General features: G+C 37.6%; 1 protein-coding gene across 1 annotated transcript in view; it reads left to right on the forward strand.

Annotated features, from left to right (window-relative positions):
- Positions 1–24,326, forward strand: part of LOC135209993 (glycine receptor subunit alpha-2-like) — a gene marked incomplete in the record, with an annotated part of 455,240 nt that overhangs the window by 13,243 nt on the left and 417,671 nt on the right. Inside the window, 1 exon segment of the mRNA XM_064242724.1 lies at positions 8,762–8,818.

Here is a 24,326-nt window from a genome sequence, read left to right on the forward strand (position 1 = left end):
TAAGGTCGAGATTCTTTTGCCTAACCTTTCAGGTGTCTTCTTTGTAATTTGGTGGAGAAAATGCTGTAGTCTGGAAAACAGATTTGTGTTCGCTTTTCCAATTAGAATAAGATTATTTATTTATTGCGCATGAAAATATATTAACAGCATGCTTGATTAGGTACTGTGCGTGTCTATGTTTATGTCATTCCTGTGAAGTCAGATTTAAATCCTCACACCATTCTTGTAATGATGGAATGGTTTTATTATTTTTTAGACTAATTTTTCACATAAACATAGTAAATTTAATTGAAAATAGAAAAAATAAATCAGGTTGTGTAACTTCCTGAACATTCAACCTAAAATTCTTGCAAAATACAAAGATTTTCATTAGTATTTATGTATCACGAGAGAAATTTAATATTAAGTAAACGTAGGTCCATTTACTTTTGTGGCCTGGTATCTGTCATACTAAGATGACTATTTATGATATAACCAGATCCCTTCGAGTTCTGAATCATTGGGTATTAAACAGCCACCGAATAATTGCAGCGCTGTGTAAAGGATGATAGAATTGTGAGTCTGGGATGTATTGCATTGAATTATGCATTGCATTAATACGCACTAAAATCTCATTGCAAAATAATATATAAGTAAAATACTGTGTCGCCATCGAGTGACAGATGTTGGTAATAGGCTTGGGCTCTGTCAGATTTAACAATGAAATGAAATATGACTTTTGTTTAAAATCATGCTGAAAGCGGATGCGAACTAATGCTATGCAAAATGATATATAGACACTTTTGTTTAGTTCCTCATGTTGTTATGGATTTGTTTGTGAAATACGCAGATCCCTTCAGTTTGTTATGGCATCGTTTCAGGTGATACGTTTTGTAAAGTGGATATATATTTTTTTTAATAGACATATCTTCTGTTGTTGATACCTAAGACATGAATAATATAGGTAAGTTTATATTTCATTGCTGTTTATAATTTTTTTTTATCATTACCTTTCACTGATTGTTAAATAAATTATCATTAATATTTTCCTAATGTACAATATTTAGAATTTTGCCTTCAACATAATACTCATAACTGTGACTTTTGTGCTTTTCATTACATCTTGTCAATATGCGCGACATTACTTTAAAAATATATTATACGCTCAGTTTATTAGTTTAAAAGGTACACTCATAATTGAAATGTTGAGGAATTAAATATTCAATTGAAAAAACGTTATATACATTTTGTCATTAATCTTCAGCATAACCAGAAAAGTTTAAATTGTTTGCTGTGGATTTTTGCAATTATATTGCCGTACACGAATGATGAATGGCTGTAAGGGAAACTTGTGTAGTTTTATTCGACCCAATTTGAACTTCACCTTTTTGTATTGGCTAAGGCAAGATATTTTAGTGGTTTCACGTCAGTATAAATAGTGAACGGTCTAAAATAAATTTTAGTAGATAAGTAAGATTAGACATGATTCAGTGACATGAATTCACGTAATTCAGACGTCACTTCAGTCGAATTATAACTTTCCTTAAACAGAACTCACGCATGACTACCTTCAGTCTGTCGACCTCGCATATTATATACTTCCTTCGATCTCAGACTTGCCTGCACTCGTACAGTAAGCAATGCCTTTAACCTGATTAATATATCAGTGAATCATAGACATTACTTCCGTCGGAGCCTGGTCTAAACGCATATGATCTCAGGGGAAAGTGTTTATTTTTGTTATTATTTGTTTTTGACACTAAAACATCTTAACGTCTTTTTTTTTTTTTAATAAAGAAACAGACTGTACCGGTACTTGGTAATACCTTGTTCAAAATGCGCCACTGTCATAAACAGTATAGGGCGAGTTTGTGAATACACAGTAAACAGCTAGACAACAAATGGTGTAAATATATCAGCAGTATGCACATTTTTTCGATTCGAGAAACGGGGCAAACACATGCCACAGACGCAGTCAGAGTTTGGAGAGATTTTTGCCAGTGTAAAAAAAACTACTTCACACACACACACACACACACTATATATATATATATATATATATATATATATATATATATATATATATATATATATATATAAACGTATAAATGTTAATTGTCAGTGTTATCTGATATTTATTAATTCTCTCTCTCTCTCTCTCTCTCTCTCTCTCTCTGATACACAAACGTAATACTTAGAACTTTGATAGTACGCTTATTTTGAATAATGTATCCTAGGTCTGTTTTTACGTGAACCCATCCTCTCTCTCTCTCTCTCTCTCTCTCTCTATCTGAAAATATTGTTACTTGACACAGTTGTGGTCGTGTCGCAACATTATCATAAATATATCGGTTTATTGGTTAGTGCTTCCTGCGGTAGTACCTAATATAACAAGTACTATATTTTCAATATTTATTTCCCGTTTTCTCTATCTATTTATGCATTCAGTTACACTTCTTATTAACGGAAAGAATAATAGAGTTTGCTCTTATTAATGGAAAGAATTATAAAGTTTGCTGTGTTTAAGTTGAATTTATTCCCAGTTTTTGAAAAATGTTTCGGTTAGTTTGTACTACAGAAGTACCTGATCTGTGTTTGATGCCTATAACTATCTTTCACGTTTATCCATTTGAATTCATCCATTCTTATTGACGAAAAATAATTGATTTTGAAGTGTTCTTACGTGATTTGTTTCTTCAGTCCCGTAGGGAGGTAGTGCCGTCAGTGCACCTCATGCGGTTTTCTGTAGGCATTACTCAAGTTCCTTTGCAGCGTGTCTTCGTCCCCTAGTTGCAACCCCTTTCATTCCTTTTCCTTTACCTCCTTTCTCTCCCTTATTACATTCTCTCCCTTATTACTTTCCGTCCTCTCCTAGTAATTGGTTCATAGTGAAACTGCTTTGAGGGTTTCCTCCTGTTACACCTTCCAAACCTTTTAGTGTCAGTTTCCGTTTAGGCGCTGAATGACCTCATAGGTCCTAGTGCTTGGCCTTTGGCCTAAATTCTATATCCAGTTCAATTTATTCCTTCGGTCACACGCCTTCTTGTTAATGAAGAAGCAAGAACTGTTTCTGAAGAATTTAAGTTGATCAAATTCCAATTTCTTGACAAGAGAATAGCTCTCCTTCACCGAGTTCCTATTTCAGGAACTAAGAAGAAGACGAAAAAAGATGGAAGGCAGAAGAGAGGTATGACTATTCTCATCGCCTGAAAACAATCTTATTTTGGGTCACGAATCCTCCATCGTATTCCATTTGATTGAACATTTTATGGCAGCAAGTCATGACGCGGGGATCGTTATACAATTTCGTAGAACTTGGAAAAGAGGAGAAGAAGGAGAAAGAGAAGAAGAAGAAGAAGAGAGAGAACCTTATTGATCCGAGTGTATTTGTGTCTTGCACGTAGGTCGCTCTACTGTATTTTTTAATACTAATTTTGAAACCGAGCTGGTGATTGCAAGATACCGTCGACCTTTAAAGAATTTCGCTTTAACAATAAAATATTTCGTGTCCCTTTTCTGTATCAATAGAATGGCCTCTCAGAATTTTATTCGAAACAACAAAATATAAAGTGGGAGGGTTAATGGTAGAACGACACACGACCACAATATGCCCCCACCCGCCCTTTTTTGTGCCCATATAAGAATTTATTGTTCCCATGATGCGTTATTGAATTCTTCTTCTGAGCCGCCTAAATTTATGGCTGACCCTTAACATATTTATAACAGTTTTCTCGATCAAATAATATAAGGTGTATATATTTTCCTTTTAGTGCTATTTAGATGTCATGCTATTGACTATTATGTATAATATATATATATATATATAATATATATATATATATATATATATATATATATATATATTAGCTACTTGTCAGATTATTGCTACTGAATAACTTAATCTTCGGCTACACTTTTAAAACAGCTGATGTCTTAGTGTTGTATTATTTTAAGATTCCCTTGTAAGCATTGATTGAGGAATAAAGGAAATCCGATATATAAAATAAATAGAAACACTTTATGTGTCCATTTCTGATGAAAGATTGTGTAGTATGAATGTGTTCGTTTGAGTTTTATAATTGCAGTTTAAAAACTGCGCGAATGTTCATTGCATATGTATACTTTTAAATACAGTATGCACGTACGTATGTATGTATAAGACCTGGGCAATTTTTAGGCGTGTATGGTTTTTTTCAATAATGTTCAATCGATAAGTTTTTAGGTATTTTGTCCTTGAACTGTTATGTCATACGGTCGATTTTACTACAATAGAAAAGCCAAATACAAACTGAGGTCACCAGTCGAAATATGGTTTCATCAAGGAGGGTGTTTAGTTTGCTTGTCTTTGTGGGAAAGAAGATTGACGGCTTTTGTCAAAGTTTTAATGGAATTGTGCTTGATGGTAAGCGTTTTTGTAAGGACTGAGATAATTGGATTAGAATATGAAGTTTGTTTAAATGTCCCAGAAAAGAGGGTGGTATAGTGAAGATGTTTAATTTTTTTTTACGTAATTCGGAAGATTGAAAACTCATTAGGAGTATTTTGACAATGAGAAACAAAGACGTAGAAGGTCATGTTGAAATGCCTAGATTGATAAGACTAACAAGAGCGGTTTGATGTAGTACATGGTCCCGTAAAACTATTGGGAGACTATTGCCATGCAAGACATATATATAATTCGGAGTTCAGAAAAAAAAAAGAATATTGGGTTAAAAGCGTTTTATATAAGGGGTGCCATGGTGTAAGAAAAATTTGCTAACGATCAAATAAGTGTGCCTAAACATGTTTGAGAAGCGTTGGGCAATTATTATTCATATATATTACGGGCTTTAATGCCCTACTATGAGATTCAGGGCCTCTGTAACACGGTTTTTTCGCAATAACTTTTTATCTATGCATTTCATAAATATAACGCTTATTCAGAATACATATTATATCAACACATAAATTTTGAGTGTATTCTGCACTACGTAGGTTGAATAAATTTGGTACTTATAATGTAAAAGTGACCTTTTTTGAAGACGAGCCAACTTACTCAGAGAAAAGGTTTCGAACGCACTCGTTACGTAACTTATGACAGCATTTCTTCACTTTCTCGATGGATGATTGGCTATACGTAACGAAGGCTAAACCTCTGGCAACAATGACATACAAATTTAAATACAACCAAAGCAGTACACCTTTATGAACTCTGGAACCTCCCCACTGATAATTGTCATAATGAACAAACCAACAAAATATGTTAATAAATACAAAAACACTTCGATTATTAGTCTAACTCCCAAAATAAGTTTCCAAAGAAATTACAGTCTACTTTATAGGTCACAATCAGATTGGCAAGATGTAGGGAATAGTTGGTAATTATCAAAAACATAGTAGACAAGCTTGATTTGATAACTGCTATATCCAATGTCAAGCAATTTTTATTTATTGGCTATCTACCTATTTACTGAAAAAAATAGCCGGTACCGTATATTGGCTTTAAACCTTCACCAATAATTATCGTCAGAATGATAGCTTCATGAGGCTCCACCCACTTTCGCCTCGTTATAATTCAGGATAACACTGAAGGCTACCATGGGCATTGTTGGATTTGAAAATTTAACTTCTGGCTATAAAAACTAATTTCTCGAGTAGTTGTAAGAAGTGCTAAATGATCCTCAAGGATCCCAGCAGTTGGCCTAAACGTTTAATTCATGTATACTACTGCTACAGTAGTATTACTACGCTAGCACAGGTACCCCACCCACATCTATGTATCGTTCCGCCATTCATAAAGTCTTTGGGTTTCAGAACCGATGGAGTTTCTGTCGGGTGGATGGGCGGGGCAACATTTAGTCAAAAGGTGTTTGTTTACCTTGCTTACGTAATGAATGTTTTTCGACTCTTGGCTCGTAATCATTGGCCATGGCGTCGGCTAGATCATTTTTACTCTATAAAAATTAAAACTATCGGGTTTAGGTTATTGATAATGCTGACAAAATTTGTGTGTGGTTGTAAAATATACATATGTCAACTTTCAGCTACATCCGATGCTTTGACAAGGAGCAAAGTCCAAAAAACCGTGTTACAGAGACCCTGAATCTCATAGTAGTGTGTTTGTCTTTGTAGTTAGCTTACCTACTTCCCCCCCAAAAAAAATAATAAATAAAATGACATTTGTGAGAAAATGATTCTACTACTATGTTCATCAGCGTTCAAACATGTTCTTTGTGCATATTCGTAAGTGCATCTTATACACATATCGATGTGTATGTACTTAGTTTCAATATATTTGCGTGCCATAAAGATGGGAAGCATATTGGTTTTACATAAAGTATTGGTTATTCCTGGGCAGAATTTTTATATAGATTTATTCATAAATTCTATGTTTATATCTTCACTATATATACTGAACGCATTGCTCATGAATTGCAACATAGTGTTAACCTTTCAAGCTTTTATGAACTCTCCCTCTCCTTCTCTCTCTCCTCTCTCCGTCTCTCTCCTCTCTCTCTCTCTCAGTCTCGTCTCTCTCTCTCTCTCTCCTCTCTCTCTCTCTCTCTCAAATTAACCTATTCCATTCGCCCATACAATATCGGAAATTACCCATATAAACCTCCGATTAGATATGCAAATCGTTTAGTACCTTCATCAAAATTCACTGACTCCTGGGAGGACGCATGACCACGGGAAGTCGATAGATATTAGAAAGTCGTTGGGCCCCAAAGGAAGGGGGGAGGGTTCGCAAGGTGGACGCCGTCTTTTTATAGCTGAACTTTCTTGTAAATATTCGTGATATATTATCAAGGAGTAAATCATCAGTTGATTTATAAAAACTGATGATGATGTGTGTGTTTGATATATATATATATATATATATATATATATATATATATATATATATATATATATATATATATATATATACACATACAGGTACATTCACATATATATAATATAACGTAAATTTTAAAACAAGATTGATTTATTCCTTGGTACCAAAACCAATCATTTATTTGATATCGTTAAATTACATTGTTATATGTACTTTAATTTTGAAGAACGAACGAATGATTGGTAACCTGTATTAAAACCCCGTCTAAACGGAAGCGAACATTGCTTCAGCAATTCATTCTTCCATTTCTGGTCTCATTTTCGTAACCATTCCGTTTAGTTCTTAAGTTGATTGCGGTCCACCGAATTTGATGACTTAGTATTTGATCATCAATATCTGTCTCGCCAGAAGCGGGTGTGGGGAGGGGGTTGGGGGTTGGGGGCGGAGTGACGGGATGTCGTAATTTATACAGAGTATGCCACAGGGCGCGTATCCTTGTGTATTAATGATTTAATTTTTGTTTGTGCATTAATTACGTAAACTGAGGGACAGTGTAGAATTTCCCTCTTCGATATAATAGATTTTAACTTAATCTCTCTCTCTCTCTCTCTCTCTCTCTGTCTGTCTGTCTCATATTTACAGTAATTGTTGATTGATTTGCTGAATTATTTTTGTATTTTTGACCGTGTTTTGTATTGTAATCGAATTTCACGTAGAATTTCCCACAGTGATATATTAGTCTCTCTCTCTCTCTCTCTCTCTCTCTCTCTCTCTCTCTCCTCCTCTCTCTCTCTCTCTCTCTCTCTGTGACAGTAATTGTAGATGGACAAGCCGATTTTTTTTACCTCTTTTTGTTTTCTATTTGAATTTCATTTAACTTACGACTGTAAGAGAATTGTCTTATGAATAATGAAAGGCCTTTCAACTCCCTCATTTTCCAAACATGATCGTTTTTGTGATGGAATTTAAATGAAGTGATGCATACAACATTCGCATGAGGAATTTTGATATCTAGAATATATTGAATGATATGTCACTTTCGTAGCCCAAAAAATGCCAAGTATAAAACCTTTCCTAAAATGAACCAGTTTTTTTTTTCTTCTTCCCAAGAGGAAAGACATTCTTTTTGGCAGGGACCTTTCTAGTGATTGTTCTGCTAGGATCGTTTATGGATATTTTATGTGACTGCTTTGGCTGTAGAACTGCAGTTAGGGCAGAGAGAGAGAGAGAGAGAGAGACTTTCAAGGGCTGCCATAAATGATAGAAAGTTTTAAAAGCCTCTGTGTGTGTGTGAGAGAGAGAGAGAGAGACTTTTTCAGTGGCTGATTTGGTATGAGTGAGAATTCTAAAAAGCTGTCGTGAACGAGAGAGAGAGAGAGAGAGAGAGAGAGAGATTTTTCTTTGAAGGACTGGCATGAATGGGAATTCCGTCTGATAGCCAATTTCAAAGATCATTTCACAGGGTGATCAAGGATTTTTCAGGCTCAAGTTTTGATCAGGTGATTCCTTTGCCTGCTGGGGTTTTCAGTCGTTCCCCTCCCCCTCTCCCCCTTTCCTTGTTTTGGCGGGGGATGGGAGAGGCGGCTGGAAGCTTGCTAGAATTGATGGTCATCGAAGACCTGCTATTTTGTCGCAAGCAGAATGCACAAATTCACCTGTTACTTGCTAAATGAGTTTGATGTAGAGGTGTATGTGATTCGTGTTGAAGTCACTTTAGAAGTTGACGTACTTAAGTATTTGCTTGTTCAGTTTTGCTTTGGGTTTTGTGCTTCCTTCTCTCTGAGGCTGTTTCTGTTTAAGCCAGTATTAATATTAGTATAGAATATAGGCGTTTTTTAATGAAACATATATATATATATATATATATATATATATATAGATATATATATATATATATATATATACATACACGTACATTCAAGGTTGGATCGCGATTTAAGCTTTTGTTTCTTCTCATATTTCCAGGTCACTGAAGACGTGATAACGAGTTCCAAGACGTGGCGGTCATCGCAAGTATTTTAGGTAAGTCCGGTGTATTATTAACCTTGATTATCTGTCTTGTAGTGTGTGTGTATATATATATATATATATATATATGTAATAGTGTGGCACAGTGTTGTTATTCCAAAGGCAATAACTTAATAATACTTAAGAAAAAAGGCACGAAACGGATAATAAGAAAAGAAAGAGGGATAAGAGAATGAAAATAATTAATTTTGTTTTACGAAGGTATCGTTTTCTCGGACTCGACCCAAAGCGATTAGGCGTTAGCCCACAGGCATCTGGTCTGCATCTCCCAGGCATCTTCGAGAAATTGGAATCCAACCCATTACGCCTCATCTCCGATGATTAAGTGATTCTCTGGCACGCCCGACATTTGTGACACTTCAAGCGTCGGAGAATTAATGTAAGGTGGACCTTTTTCAAGAGCCTTCTGTTTAATATAACCAAGGGAAATTCAAGGTTTCCTTGTTTCAAGGTGGATCGTGTGAAAATCTAAGCTCCACCTCCCAAATATAGGCCCTCTAGTATCGACGAATCAAAAGCCATGAGTGTTGGTCATAAGACAGCCCAAAAGGGGTATCAACGAATGACCTATGAGGTTACCAAGGCATACGCCCCTAAGAAGCCAGGACATGAAGAAGGAGGCGTATACAAATTCAAAGCCTACGAATTACTGTAGAAGACCTGACAGGAAGGCGGTCTTGTATAATGTTTGCAGCCACTAAGGCACAAGAAGTCTTTCAGAAAATGCCACACCCAGTCAAAATCCAAAAATCCAAAGGCGGGGCTAAGGAGATTTCAACTGAACAAAAAGGCGAGACAGAGAGAGAGCAGGGGAAAAGGGGAGAGAGAAAAAGGGGAACAGAGAAGCCGAGAGAGAGAACAACCGGGGAGCCTGAGGGGAGAACTGCAGTGGCATGGCCGTAAACAGAGAAAAGACAGAAGAATCCCCAGAAGAAGAACAGGTGCAAAAGTGTGGTGTGCGAAGCAATCAAAGACAGTGAAAGTGACAAATCAATCTTAGTAAAATTCCCTCGTGCCTATAGACTCGTAATTGCAACAAGTGCCCAATTAAGTTTATCAGTCCAAAAGCCCAGTAACTCAGGAGTGGAAAAACTTTGTAGAACCCCTAACGAAGAATAAACTTAGTTAAGAAAACTATCAATCTTCATTTCTCTCATCCAAAACGATAACCCTTTTTTGCTAATTCCCAAAGCCGTATCAGCCTCCACGGCACACGTTACCTTGAAGCTGTGTACGGAAGGGTAAGTACCGTCACCAGATTTATTGGTGGCAGAGCGGTGGGATACGATGAGATAAAGATTGATATAGTGACAAGATTAATTGATGTCGATAGGATAGGAAGAGACAAAAGACACAGCAAAGAAATGGTGATTAGCGACGTGATACGAAGACACGAATGACAGTTAAAGACAGCGGCTGCGAAACGGAATCAAAAGTTTAGTGTCGGCATAAGAGATTTCAATCCATTCACGCCACTCGAAAAGAAAGTTCTCCCCAAAGACAGTTACCAGTGCTTCCCCAAATACAAGGACAGTTACCGAGTTGTAACAATAAAAGCGCTCCAAAAAAAAAGCCACCCACACTTTGCGAAAGTAAAACTCCACTCTGAAGAACAAGAAACAGTCGTTCCACTAGAAGACAAGATGTCGAACGCATAAAGAATATATCAAGAGGAAAGAAAACAATTCCGAAAACGCATCAGTCAACGCAATCGAGAGAGAGAGAGAGAAGTCCCCTTCCCGCAGACGTAACAACGCTCATTCACGCGCTGGTAGGCGAACGCAAGCTGTCAGACGTAAACCCGGGAGTCGAAGACGACGAAAGAAGTTAAGTCCAAAATAATATCCTCACACTTACATAACATCAAACTTTATTGAAAGTAAATTACGCGATTAACATTTCAGTTAGACAATTTCTGGTGTTTCAAGATTAAAAGATTTTCACACTGAACCTTTTTTTTTGGCAACGAAAACTCTACGATATTTCATTTTACTAATTATAACTAATCAGCTACTAAGACCTTTTCCCGAACATTTGTATTTACTAACCAATAACTTTAAATTTTAATTTCTAATTTTGATTGTGTCATTTTATGTTATTTTTTGTGATTTTGGTTGTTTTGCGATTTCTTGTACTTTGTTTTGTTTTTTTTGTTTTAGTATTTGCTTTTACTTTTATTCGTTACGTCGAATGAATGTTTACTTGTTTTTATTTTGTTTGTTTAGGATAACAAGGGTAATTCACGGGAGGTCTCTCGTTAGCGTACACTTTACGGTCAGTTTCAGTATCGTTTTACCAGAACTGTTAAGAGGGTTTTGTTGTTATTTAAGAATCGCTTACCGGTAACGTAAGACTTTGAGAATATTTCTGGGGAAAATTCTTTTATTTTTTTTGGTGATCGAATACTTTAGTAAAAACAGTTTATTGTTATTATCATTTTCTTTGGGATATTTTACGGTCATAACTTTGATACTTTTAATGATACTCGTACTTAAGAAAATTTTCCATTAACGAGTCGATGGTCAAAGGAAAGACCGACTCCTTATCAGAACGTAAGAAACGCCTGTGCTCACGAGAAGTCAAAACAAGGAAATTAACCATGCCGGAAGGTACACAGTCCGCGAATTCGAGCGCAGCTGTAATGGGAACACATAAGGGACTGTGATTAATCACATAGCTAAATTTTGCGGAAGAAAGAACGGTCAGTTAGCTTGTAACTTAGAGAAACTGGATAGAGCAGGTGGAGACACGCCTAGATAGCATAACGGGGACAGATAGAGAAAAGCTTATTGAAGCCAAGAGTTATCTTGATTTGGAAGCCGGAGGAGACTTAGAACGATACGTCCACTCCGAGACTTACCGAGATCTTAAGAATTGGGAAGAATTGAAACGGTATTTCAGGAAGGTTTATTCCACAGTTGGTGAAAGAGATCCAGTTACTAGCTTGGCAAGGATAGTGCGTCAATTTAAGTTAGACGAAAGACGTTATCAAGAGTTTAGCTCTCAGTTGTATAACAATATTAATGAATGGGTAACTCATGGAATCCACAGGTTGGATAGAGAGAAGGAGGCAAGCAAAAAATGCTAATGAGTCATGTTTAAAAAATATTTAGACTAGCAATAATGATTGGAAGCCTGCCTACGGAAGTTATTGCAAGGATGACTCGTAAGTGGAGACATCCGATGATGTAGGCAGAGATTGAACGAGGAGGAAACAAAAATCCTAGTAGAGACCTGAAGGGAATCCTATATACAGACCTTTAGTCGCTTTAGGACAAAAGGAAAGAGGTCCAATAGATCTAGGACACCATCTAGAAATCAGAATAAGATGCCAGGTAAATCTTCTCAAGGAGGATTTTCGACAGTCACGTGTTATAACTGTCAGAAGAGAGGACATTATGCCAGTGACTGCCGAGGGATAGCCTTCTGTCCTTTCCATAAGAGAACAGGACATAGTGCTCGAGAATGCAGAAATAAATTTGTTTCAGCTCCTAGAGGTAGATCTCAGTCGAGAGGCAGAAGTAGAAACAATAGTCAATCTCCCCCACCTAGAGGAAATGGAGATTCCGTCCCAAATAGATATGCTAATCAAACAGCAAGCATAGGGTATCAATCAGTTCAGCCAAGGTCAGACGACGCAATGGGAAATTTTCTGCTTACTGGTACAATGAATCTTCCTCTATAACAGAGAGAAACGTCCGGAATGTCAAGGCTAAGCCCAGCCCACTACACAGGTAGCAAGGTTGATGTAGGAAATGAATATAATTATAGACCATTATTTCCCGCACATGTCGGTCTAGAGAAACCTATTGTTACATTCTTTGATACAGGAAGTCCTAAGAATATAATGTCAGAAAAGGTGTATCGATTGTATTTTTCTCACTTAAGTTTGAATCCAGCGGTAGATTGTAAAATTACAGACGTCCAGGGTAATGATATCCACGTAATTGGACAGTTAGATTTTCCATTTAAGCTAGGAAGAATTGCTCTAAGAGAAAATGTTCTGGTAGCCAGAGATATACAATTAGCTTTTGCTCATTTGCTGATAGGTTATCCAACTATGGCTAGACAAGGGATAAGCATTGATGCCCCTAGAGAACAAACTAGTGATTAACAACGGTCGTGAGATTTCTAGAATACCAATATGCAGTTAATTAAAAGAACCAGACTACAGAGAATCCCACACTGAAAGGTATCTTAAAGAAGGATAAGACAGAGGGAAGATATCCAGAATGCATCACGAGTTCACAACAGATCATTAACCTCTTAGAATCAAATCAATGCACTTATTTAAAGTTAGAGAGGGAATTAAGACTTAAACCAGGAGAAGTACTTGGGTATAGAATGTACAGTAAATCCAATTTTTGAAGGGAAGAAATTCTCACGCTTACTGAAAAGTCGCAAGTAAACGGAATACATTATTCTTCTAGTTTACATGAAGTCAGACGGGCAAAATAGCGTTACAGATTACGAATAACAGAGGAGGAAAGGTTAAGTTAACACCAGGTACAGAGATAGGCCTAGCAGAAGTATACTCCATACTATCCGAGTTGTAGAACGGGGAAACAGTAGCAGCAATTAGTAAAGGAAATGAAAATTACGCTCAGGACATAAAACTGAGAAGAGCTAAAATAGGATTTCATTTAAAGGAAATTAAGGAAAACCATGTTAGAGAAGAATTCATAGACTTACTGTGCGAATATAATGATATAGTCGCTCTAGACGGCGACACCTTGGGAAATACACGCGAAATAACGCACAAGATAGACATTCCATCAAACACCAAGCCAATTTACATACCAGCCTACAGAGTAGCACATTCCCAGAAGGAGATCATTGAAAGAGAAGTACAAAGAATGAATAGGCAAGGAATAATAGAACCATCTAAATCCCCATGGTCTTTTCCACTTTTGCTAGTTCCTAAAAGGGACAAAACTTATAGAATAGTTGTGGATTTCAGAAAATTGAACCAAATTACTGAAAATTGATCCTTATCCAATGCCGTCAATGCGAGATTCTTATCGCCCACTATAGGGTCCAAGAGATACTTCACCACTATAGATTTATTGCAGGGATTCTTGCAAATCCCTCTAGACGAAGAAAGTAAACCTTTGACTGCTTTTTCCACTAGTAACGGCAGATACCAGTATGTAAGAATGCCATTTGGTCTAAAGTCAAGCCCGGTAACTTTTGTAAGATTAATGGATAAAATTTTGGGCGATTTACTAGGCAAGGACGTACACTGTTACATAGATGATTTGGTAATAGCAACAGACACTATAGAGGAACACATAGACTTAGTCAGAGAAGTCCTAAAGAGATTAAGAAAAGCCAACCTGAAGCTTAAACTGAAGAAATGTAACTTCCTTAAAAGGAAAATAGACTACCTTGGTCATACACTAAGTGAAAAGGGCGTAGAAGTAAACGACTTAAAGATAAAGTCAATTAAGGAGTATCCTACACCTCAGTGCAAGAAGGACGTAAAGTCATTCTTAGGTTTAGCAGGTTTTTACCGCAAGTTCATAGGGAACTTTGCAGTCATATCCGCTCCACTAACTGAACTTTTAAAGGAACACGTATCATTTGTATGGACAGACGAACAGCAAGAAGCATTCGATGAATTGAAAGAAAGATTAACACATCCGCCAGTACTTAGCTTCCCAGACTTTGGCAAAGAATTCTTTTTAGCCACGGACGCAAGCCACATTGGTATAGGAGCATGTTTAAATGCAAAGACAAGATAATAGTATAATGCGATAGCTTATTACAGTAGGAAATTAAAGCCCTCAGAAGTGAACTACTCAGTAAACAGACCTCGAGTCTCTAGCTATAAATAGACTTTAAAGCATTTCAGATATATCATTTTTGGTTACAAGATAACCGTGTTCACGGATCATTCAGCCGCAGTAGAAATGCTAAAGAACCCTAATTTTTCTGGACGAAGAGCACGTTGGTTCATGACAGCCCAAGATTATGACATAGAAGTGAAATATGTCCCTGGGAAGACGAATAAGTAGCAGATGCATTATCAAAGATATGTATCACAAGATGTAGTAGTAATATGATAAGTCAAGAAGAAGAAAAGAATGAAACAATGTGCAGTGACGTAAATGTACTTACCATGCATTATACAGAGGAGCTTTCCCGGCAAAATTTTATAAAGGAACAAGAAAGAGATGAAGATATAAGGGAACTGTTCAAATACGTTAGAAACGAAAGAAAACACAGCAAACAAGAATTAACCGAACTAGGTAGGAAAGGTTGGATGTCCCCACAGATGCACTAACGGACATAGATGGCGTATTAATTTGGAGGTGTTCACGAATATGATCCATTGGTCAATTTCTAGGTGTACTGCACAAAAGGTTAGTACCTAGAGTCTAAGAAACAAGGTCATTGAGCTAATGCACGATGAATGACATGAGAGCTCACCCAGGAAGGGATGAGACAATTAGATTAATTCAAAGAACTTTCCATGGAAGGGAATTCACAAGGATGTTAGTAATTATGTGAAGAGCTGCAATACATGCAACAGCTACAAGGAAGAACAGACAAGGAAGTACCACTAAGGAAAATATCCTATCCCACAGACTCCTTTCGAAAGAGTATCTATTGATCTTATCACAAATCTCCATACCACGAGTAAAGGGAATAAGAATATACTAGTATGTATCGACGCGCTCACGAGATATACAGAGTTGGTACCACTAACCACTAGTTAAAAGTGCCAAGGATTGTGCAACCGCACTCTTCGATAAGATATTTTGCAGATATTCTGCCCCACAGCTCATTATTTCTGATAATGGGACCGAGTTCAACAACTCATTAGTTCAAGAAATTTGTAACGCCTTTAAGGTAGAAAGTAGCGATACAGCCGTATCACCCAGCTAGTAATGGCTTAGTAGAAAGGAATAACAGGAAGGTTTTAGACGTATTGCGTCACACAGTAGGACAGGATCCTGACTGGGACGTCAATTTACCTTTAGTCCAATTATCCTTAAATGCAAGGCATCATAACGAGTATTCGTGCAACTCCCATAAAAGCTTTTGATGGATATGAACCCAGATTACCTTATGCTGGCTGAATCAGCCAATACAGCCTAATTACTCTGAAGATATCATGAAGATAAGAATCGGAAACTTTAAAGTAATTACACAGCAATTGCACAAGAATCTAGGAAGAAAGCCCGAGCAGAATATGATAGAGAAGCATCAAGAAGGATTAAGGCCTGTAGACTACAAGAAAGGAGATGAAGTACTATATTTAAGAATGAAGTAAGAGTGGTATTAATTATAAGTTAGCCACAAAATTCACAGGACCATACAAGGTCGTAGACGTACAAGAAACTAAGATAAAGGTTAAGAAAATGAATAACCAAATGCCTTCCACATATGCTGAATCATTAGAAGAAGAAGAATTTTGGATAAACAAGGACAAAGTCAAGAGAACCAAAGAAGTCGAAGAATCCGAAATGACAGAGTCGTCAGAAGAAATTCCAGAAGAAGGAACTAGATATAACCTAAGAAATAGAAGAGTCACTTTTCAGTGAAACAGAAGAGCAAACCCATTAATTCATCCAATTATTCCCATGTATTTATTTGATTTCTTTATTGCTAAGTTTACCTTCATCGGTCGACTTAGGAATAATCTTTTATTGTTGCAATTCTTACTTTAATTAGTTGGTTTGTAGCAATTTTTTTTTGGTTAAGTGCACTTAACTTCAAATTAATTTTGACTTGAAGGGAATTATTTGGGTATGTAAGAAATGATTCAATGAGCAGTATAAGAATTTTAAGACGTATATTAAGTTTTTAATCGTTCCATAAGAACATTCTTAGAAGTAAAAGAATAAATAAGACGGGTTAAGATAGACATTAAGTGATTTTAAGATAAGAGAATTCGTTTCAGAAAAGATTAAGATTTTGAAGGGGTAATTAACACACTTACTTTGTTCAAATCCATTAGATGTTGATTGATGAAAAATTTACTAATAAGATATTAATCGATGAAGACTCATTAACAAGATAGTAGTTGTTGAAAACTTACTAACAAGATATTGATTGGTGAAAGCTTACTAATTGTTGTCACAGTAGAAGAAACCTACAAGTATTAACCACTAACCGGTTCCTTTAACCGAGTTGCCATTGTGTTTTAGTATCAAGCAGTGAAGTTATATTGTTTAATGTACAAGGTACTCAGAAATTACAGTAAGAATGTCCAATGAAATTTTGCATAAACACAATACACAATCTCAGTAGGAAGTCAAGGACACACTTGTTATTGCATACAAATACACAAGGATATTTTCTCCCAGGACTTGTCTCCAAGCAGCAGGTCGCAGCGAACAAGAAGCCATCAAGTGTCGTCAACGAAGAACGAAATTTATTTTTCCATAAAGAAAGACGATATCCACCTAGATAGAATAGGACTGAGGACTGAACCAATCATGTACTGTAAACTTGGATAGTTACCATTATTTTTTGCTTCTACCATGCATTTATATAACTTTGTGACTTAAGGGCTTATGTATGTTTAACTTTCAGTTTTTCTTATTTTTGGTGATTTATTTTGTTTGCATTCAGTTTCTGTTTCTTAATGTGATTTACTCATATTTGAATTCAGTTTGATGATTCTAATATTACTTAATCAAGTACTTGTTCATATTCTATTCAGTTTTTTATGTTTTCTCTGAATGTTACTTACTCAGAATTTATTCATGTTTACATTCAATTTTGATTGTTTTCCCTTAATGTTACTTAATCAAGGATTTGCTCATATTTACATTCACTTTTGATGTTTTTTGAGTCAAAGTTTCAACATGATTTCCAAGAAGCATAAGTTAGGAGTCCTCTTGTAGGTATAATATTTGCTTCAGCTTAGTTAACGCTGTCGGAGACAGCTAGATAGCGGGCCGAGGACTGTAATAGTGTGGCACAGTGTTGTTATTCCAAAGGCAATAACTTAATAATACTTAAGAAAAAGGGCACGAACGGATAATAAGTAAAAAAGAGGGATAAGAGATGAAATAATTAATTTTACGAAGGTATCGTTTTCTCGGACTCGACCCAAAGCGATTAGGCGTTAGCCCACAGGCATCTGGTCTGCATCTCCCAGGCATCTTCGAGAAATTGGAATCCAACCCATTACGCTCATCTCCGATGATTAAGTGATTCTCTGGCACGCCCGACATTTGTGACACTTCAAGCGTCGGAGAATTAATGTAAGGTGGACCTTTTCAAGAGCCTTCTGTTTAATATACCAAGGGAAATTCAAGGTTTCCTTGTTTCAAAGGTGGATCGTGTGAAAATCTAAGCTCCACCTTCCCAAATATAGGCCTCTAGTATCGACGAATCAAAAGCCATGAGTGTTGGTCATAAGACAGCCCAAAAGGGGTATCAACGAATGACCTATGAGGTTACCAACCAATGCATACGCCCCTAAGAAGCCAGGACATGAAGAAGGAGGCGTATACAAATTCAAAGCCTACGAATTACTGTTAGAAGACCTGACAGGAAGGCGGTCTTGTATAATGTTTGCAGCCACTAAGGCACAAGAAGTCTTTCAGAAAATGCCACACCCAGTCAAAATCCAAAAATCCAAAGGCGGGGCTAAGGAGATTTCAACTGAACAAAAAGGCGAGACAGAGAGAGAGCAAGCAGAAAAGGGGGAGGGGAGAGAGAAAAAGGGGAACAGAGAAGCCGAGAGAGAGAACAACCGGGGAGCCTGAGGGAGAACTGCAGTGGCAATGGCCGTGAAACAGAGAAAGACAGAAGAATCCCCAGAAGAAGAACAGGTGCAAAGTGTGTGCGAAGCAATCAAAGACAGTGAAGTGACAATCATACTTAGTAAAAATTCCCTCGTGCCTATAGACTCGTAATTGCAACAAGTGCCAATTAAGTTTTATCAGTCCAAAAGCCCAGTAACTCAGGAGGTGGAAAAACTTTGTAAGAACCCCTAACGAAGAATAAACTTATGTTAAGAAAATATCAATCTTCATTTCTCATCCAAAACGATAACCCTTTTTGCTAATTCCCCAAAGTACAGCCTCCACGGCACACGTTACCTTAGAGCTGTGTACGGAAGGGTAAGTACCGTCACAGATTTATATATAATATATATATATATATATATAATATATATATACACACATACTTACATATATATGATTCCGTTTCTGTATCTTGATTTGTGAAGACAGTTTCTTTATCTGTCACACTTACAGATGTACTCTTAAATCATTGGTGTACGTTGTTTAAAGTAGATGTAATTGTAATTGCATTTCATCTTCATAAACGTAATTGCAACTTGATAAGGAGCGTGTGTGTGTGTCTGGGATTGTCTCCTCTTCAAACTTTTTTTTTTTTTTTTTTTTTTTTTTCGTGTTTCAAGTGTTTTCTCATTTAAAGAAGGGGAGGTCTGTCGGCAAGCTGATGTATTTGCGCTCTTTGTTTTTTTATATTTGTCCCCTCTGATGTGGTCTTTCACTTCATGTTAACATCGTCATTTGTAGTCGTTACCATCCAGAAATTAGACTAAGGCGCCCCTTTTGCTTTTGGTTTTAAAAATTCCTGCCTTTGAATTATTTTCCCTCAACCGACCTCCCACACTATAATCCCCCCCCCCCCCCCCCCCCCCCCCCCCCCCCCCCCCCCCCCCCGCCCATTCCTCCTTAAACAACTTGTTTACGTTCAGCCCCGTCATGCAGGAGGACAGTATCGAAAGAAAAACGTCTATTTGGAATACCGGAGACAAAGCCCCTGTTTATTCGGGCGAATAAGGGCCAGGCAGTAGGACGGAAAGGGCAGCAGACCCCGGCATACGTTGGTTTTCTCAATATTCGTTGGGCCTAACCAGGACAGCCGCCCTCTGGCCCTTTCAAGCCTTCCACGAATTCCATTAGCGAAAGATAAACATTCGAGGTAAATGACCCCTCAGTCGGGAATTGACTTGAGGATTTATAAATGGTTTTTCTTTTCATTGGTTCTGGGGTTCACGATGGGATAGTTGAATTACGGCTTCCATCAGCGGTTAGAAAGTCTATGGAGCAAAATAACTGGAAAATAATTGCAATGAAAAACTCGGCCACGAAGGCAGTCATGTTGGGTTATCAGGATTTTGAAGGAAAGCATGACAACAGTGTACTCTCTCTCTCTCTCTCTCTCTCTCTCTCTCTCTCTCTCTCTCTCTCTCTCTCTCTCTGGTACAAGAGAGCGTACCTTCGAAATGAAATTTAACAGCGAATCTACGCAGGACAGCCTTTCAAAGTAAATTTATATAAGAGGTAATGTCAACTTAAGCGCATTTCGTTACCGATGTTATTAGATTCAACTTTACTCTTAATCAGGCCTTTGCAGGCACTGACTTTGTATTGCCCTTTGCTGGGGATGTTGTTATATATACAGAATGTACGACGCTGGAAGTGAATTAAATATTTGTACAGCAGGCCTAAGAACTAGGTGTGATGTTTCCATCGTATTCGGAATCTTTAAGGCTGGAGATGTGCGGGCTCACAGCTGTGAGGTAAGGAAATGACAATGACATGACTCGGGTGAGGACGTGTGGCTTGCGGGTACCGAGTTGTTGATTGGGGATCGTGAATCGGAACTGCAGAAACTGGGGAAAGCGGTTGATCGTTTGAAACTGGTGAATGTGGTTGATTGTTTGAAAGTAGTGAAAATGGATTATTTTGTAGCTGGAGTAGGCATTTAAAAGTGGTTGATTTTTTGTAAGTGGTGTATGTGGCTGATTGTTTGAAAGTAGTGAAAATGGTTTATTTTGTAAGCTGGAGTAGGCATTTGAAAGTGGTTGATTTTTTTTGTAACTAGTGAAAGAGGTTGATTTTTTGTAACTCGTGAAACTGGTTGATTGCTTGTAAGTGGTGAAAGTGAATGTGAGTAGGTTTAGAATTGTGAGAATGAATAGAAATAAAGGTGGATCCAAGAATTTTAATGAGTGTAATGGAAGAATGAAAACAGTTAATTAGTGTATATATTTGAGAGAAATCTAGTGGACGCTGATAAAATGAACGAAGAGGAAAGTCACTCAATAAGAGAAGCAAAGAAGTTAGTAGGGCGCTTGCAAAATATTTGGAGGAGAGGGGGACGTTCCATGAAAGCTAAAGTTGGACTCTCTCTCTCTCAATACATAATATCACTTTCTTTCCTCATTGAATATGCAGATGATTCAATATTCCATTATGGGTGGTTGTTGTGAGCATCAGGGATCCTAAGCAAACAAAACAGATTCCTTTATCTACCTAAGGAAGAGCGTCAAGGGGGCGCTGTATGCTGCAGCTCTATACGCTTCGGATATCTGCTCTTTTCATAACGGCCATACTACTCTTTGGCATTGTTATTGTTATATCAGTGTTCACGAGCAGGCTATCTCACCTGGAATGACCCGTTATAGGGGTAGTGCATCCGCATTTCACGGTGTGCACTGTATGCATTATAATGTAAGGTTCTTTGCGGCGCCCCTTCGGCCCCTAGCTGCAACCAACCAGCGCCTCAGTGGCGTGATCGGTATGGTCTTAGCCTGCCACCTCGGTGGCCGCGAGTTCGATTCTCGGGAATTCCATTGAGGTGTTAGAGAAGTGTATTTCTGGGGATAGAAGTTCTCTTTCGATGTGGTTCGGAAGTCACGTAAAGCCGTTGGTTCCGTTGCTGAATAAGCACTGGTTCCATGCAACGTAAAAACACCATACAAACAAACCTAGCTGCAACCTCTTTCATTCCTTTCACTGTACCTCCGTTCATATTCTCTGTCTTCCGTCCTACTCTCCACCTCCTCCTGACAGTTGTTTCATAGTGCAACTGCGAGGTTTTCCTCCTGTTACATCTTCAAAATCTTTATACTCTCAATTTCGCTTTCAGTGTTGAATGACCTCATAGGTGCCAGGTCTTGGCCTAAATTTTATATTTCAATTCCAGTCGCCTGGAATTGGATGATGAAGACAAACTTTTTTTTTTTTTTTTTTTTTTTTTTTTCTGGGGCTTTGAACCGAAGGTCATTGATTTATCAGACTTCACTTGATCCACTTCGCTACGGAAGGAATAAAATTATTAGGACCAAATAAGCCATTCCATATCCTTTGGAAACATAATTAGCTTTCTGTACCCATATCTGGTTCCCCCTCTCCCCTTAGTTTCTCATCTGGTAGCCCGAGTTCGCTCCCGCCTGCCGCCAGTGCGGAATCAGAGAAATTTATTTCTGGTGATTAGAAATTTATTTCGGGATATAATGTGGTTCGGATACCACAATAAGTTGTAGGTCCCGTTGCTAAGTAACCAATTGTTAATCAGCTCAGTGGTCTGGTCCAACTCAGATATACTCTCAACTTTTTCCACTCCGTACCCCACCAGCAGCGAATAGACATTTAATTTTCCATCCCACTGAAAATAGATGATAAGGACAAACCTCCTCTTTTATGAGATGTGAACCGCTGACTTGAGATTTACCAGGCCAACATTATATATCCACTGGGCTTCAGTGATCCGGCCATTCAAGAAAAGTCCAGTTCGATTGTAATAGTATATACATTATTTGGACTGTCGTTGCGTCATCGGGTCCGTCGCCTGCCTCTGGATAAGGTAGTTTCTCTCTCTCTCTCTCTCAACCACCTTTTTTTGTATCATTTTGCATGTAGGTCTTGGCTGTACAAGTGTATGAGGTTGGCCATTCCCTAGTCTCTCTCTCTCTCTCTCTCTCTCTCTCTCTCTCTCTCTCTCTCAACCACCTTTTTCTGTATCATTTTTCATGTAGGTCTTGGTCGTACAAGTGTATGACGTTGGCCATTCCGTAGTCTCTCTCTCTCTCTCTCTCTCTCTCTCTCTCTCTCTCTCTCTCTCTCTCTCTCTCTCTCTCACCTTTTTCTATATCATTTTGAATGTAGGCCTTGGCTGTACATGAGTAAGAAGTCGACCATTCCGTAGGCCCTCTCGTGAAACCACAAATATACATATAAAAGACACGAAATAAAGACTCAATTACCAATAAATATAAAAAATACACGAAACAACTCATTTTTATATATTTACAAGTAAATATATAAAAATGTATGAAATGAGACATTCCTATGCGCGAGAGAGGAACCTCCACGAACATCCTTTTTCATGACTTTATCAAGAAAGCCGTAATACTCGGGAAGAATCCCGTTTAAGGAGTGTATCTTCCCCTCCCCCCCTTCCCTTTCATATTTCATATTTCCGTAATGTTCTCCTCCTGCCTCCGTGCGCCTTCGTTTGGCCTCAGAGTTCAGGAGGCAGGAGGAAGGACGTGGTCTTACGATATTGGACTTGGGAGGACATGATTTATGAATATTAGGGACGAGATGGAATTATGTTGGGAGCATTGTGAAGAGGGAGGCCCGTTTTCCTCTCTCTCTCTCTCTCTCTCTCTCTCTCTCTCTCTCTCTCTCTATGTACGGGTTCATCTATTATTAATAAATAATCCAAATCTTCTTTTCTGCATAACAAATATTGCTGGAAGTTTCTCTCTCTCTCTCTCTCTCTCTCTCTCTCTCTCTCTCTCTCTCTCTCTCTCTCTGTGTATATGTACGGGTTCATCTATTTTTTTATAAATAATCCAAGTCTTCTTTTCTGCATAACATATATTGCTAGAAGTTTCTCTCTCTCTCTCTCTCTCTCTCTCTCTGTATATGTACGGGTTCATCTATTATTAATAAATAATCCAAATCTTCTTTTCTGCGTAACATAGTGCTTGAAGCTTCTCTCTCTCTGTTGATGCAGTGGGTTCATCTTTTATTAAGAAATTCCACATCTTCCTTCTCTTCGTGACTGAAATATGCCGTTAGAAGTTTAAACGTCATGTTTTCCGGATTCTGTCTTCGCGTCTTTGTGCTATGATAAATTGAGGTTTTTGCTGGGGTCTCATTCTGCCTTTTTTATAATCTTTCTTTTGCTGGCCAAGGTGAGACTCACTGAAATTTGCACTGTTCTTGAACTGTTCCTTCTGTTTATCTGTAAGGAACTTTCTTCCTTCGTCTGGTCTCCCTGATTCGTATCATCCGTAAGGAACTTTTTTCCTTCGTCTGGTCTCCCTGATTCGTAGATTTTACCTCTTTCCAGATGAGATTTGAATCGTTCCTGAACTGTTCCTTCCGATCTTTCACAAGGTACTTTTTACCTTCTTCTGGTTTCCCTGATTCCTAGATTTTACCTCTTTCAAGAGATTTTTTTTTTTTAGCTTCCTCAGTGGTCCGACCTCACTTTTTTTCTTTTTCATTTCCTGTGGTCCTGTGTTACATTTGCTCGCCGGATTGACCTTCCCAGCAGCACTAAACACAGCACTGATTATAGATATTTTGTGCAAAGGGAAATCAACTCTCGTTTTGACAGTTTTAATATTTCCACAAAACAGCGATGATAATATAATAATAATTAATAATGATGATAATGGTGATGATAATGATGATGATGAACCAAACAAAAACTTCTTTCAGTTTTCTTCTGAAGATTGAAAAAGAAACCCACAAAATCACTT

This window comes from Macrobrachium nipponense, chromosome 39 (assembly GCF_015104395.2).
Source record: "Macrobrachium nipponense isolate FS-2020 chromosome 39, ASM1510439v2, whole genome shotgun sequence".
NCBI lineage: Eukaryota > Metazoa > Arthropoda > Malacostraca > Decapoda > Palaemonidae > Macrobrachium > Macrobrachium nipponense.